Here is a 1850-nt window from a genome sequence, read left to right as displayed (position 1 = left end):
AGAGAGAGAGAGAGAGAGAGAGAGAGAGAGAGAGAGAGAGAGAGAGACAGACAGACAGAGACGGAGACAGACAGACAAATAGATAGATAGATACGTAAGTTGTGTTTTTTTTTATGAACGGCAGAAAGATAACTGTGTATGTAAACAAAAATGGTGTGTATACATTTTACTAGCTTTGGATACAGCTGGAGCCACTCAAATGCTTAGAGTTTTGTAATTTCATTGTAATCAATAAAACGTTGTAAATTCTATCCTATAAATTCCTAATTTAATTAATTTGATTATTTTTTTTTTTGTATTATCTTTCTTTAATTATGATTCCATTTCGTATAGCAGCATGCAGTGTATTAAACTAAATAACTGCTACGAACTATTTACTATCGTCACCTAAATAACAGAAAGGCCGCTCTGAACATGTAGAGAATGAGTAAGTAGTTCTACTCTACCTTCTTCAAGGAAAGGATGGCTTATGATATTGATAACATCTAGGAGGTGATTTTTCTTTATTAACTTTTGGTGAATATATCTTTGACCAAGAAGACTTGATGTTATCAGATGATATCCAATGATCATCGGGTGTCTTGAACTTCACCATAATAGCCTTTCTTTGGTCAGTCAGCAGAGGTGGTCAAATCATGGCTCATCCTCTACTCCTGGCTTCCAGCTTAACTCCTCTCTTTCTCTCCCTCTCTCTCCCTCTCTCTCTCTCTCTCACTCTCTCTATCTCTCTCTCTATCTCTCTATCTATCTATCTATCTATCTATCTATCTATCTCTCTTGCTCCATAACCAGTAAGAGGCTCTTTCTTCTGCCTCTCTCATGCTGCGCACAACACCTTTCACTCTTTTCTTATCGCAATCGTAGTAAGCATTATCCATACCAATTGGGCGGGGAATCCCCTGCGGTCAACTTGGACAAGGAATAGATAACATAATGCTAGATACACTATACTCCAAATATAAAGACTGGGTGGTCACAGATGGCATGCTTTCGCTATAAAAGCTATAGCACATCAGCAACAACAACAACTATAAATATCTCTATATTCTTTTCCTGCTGAGTTGGCGACGTCACCATCTAACGGTTGCATGCAACAGTAAAGTCATCGTTATCATTGACCTTTGACATTTGTAAATGTTAAATAAATTTGCCAACGGTCTTAATTACATGAATCAACATCAGGCATTTTCGGTTGATCATTTCGACGTTTTAGATCGTTGCATTATCAAAAACGTGACTTTGGTGTATTTGGAGGATTCTTGAGAAATGTTAAAGACAAAAAGACATATGAACCAGAAGAAGAAAACACGCACCAGCTACTTACTGTGTGCTCTAAAGCAACTGTAAGCATCGATATCACGATCATCATCATCACCACCACCGCTACCTCCACCATCATTATCATCATCATCATCATCATCATTATCTACATCATTGCCACCACCACCACCGTTATCACTATGTAAAAATTAAAGATATAAGCAAAAAGACTTAAAGCAAAAGCAGAAGGCACCGTGCGTATTTTCTTTTACCTGAGTTTGTTGTTGGCACTCCGTCGCTTACGACGTCGAGGGTTCCAGTTGATCCGATCAACGGAACAGCCTGCTCGTGAAATTAACGTGCAAGTGGCTGAGCACTCCACAGACACGTGTACCTTTAACGTAGTTCTCGGGGATATTCAGCGTGACACATTGTGACAAGGCTGACCCTTTGAATTACAGGTACAACAGAAACACGAAGAAGGAGTGAGAGAAAGTTGTGGTGGAAGAGTACAGCAGGGTTCACCACCATCCCCTGCCGGAGCCTCGTGGAGCTTTAGGTGTTTTCGCTCAATAAACACTCACAACGCC

At 39.7% G+C, this 1850-nt stretch overlaps 1 protein-coding gene across 1 annotated transcript in view; it reads left to right on the top strand.

Annotated features, from left to right (window-relative positions):
* LOC106867711 (choline O-acetyltransferase) overlaps positions 1-1850 on the top strand; it is a gene marked incomplete at its 5' end in the record, with an annotated part of 213268 nt that overhangs the window by 138081 nt on the left and 73337 nt on the right. The gene's annotated exons all lie outside the window — the stretch shown is intronic.

The sequence above is a fragment of the Octopus bimaculoides genome, chromosome 5 (assembly GCF_001194135.2).
Source record: "Octopus bimaculoides isolate UCB-OBI-ISO-001 chromosome 5, ASM119413v2, whole genome shotgun sequence".
Classification (NCBI taxonomy): domain Eukaryota; kingdom Metazoa; phylum Mollusca; class Cephalopoda; order Octopoda; family Octopodidae; genus Octopus; species Octopus bimaculoides.
Note: the sequence above shows the minus strand (reverse complement) of the source record. Positions and strands in the feature narration are given on the sequence as shown.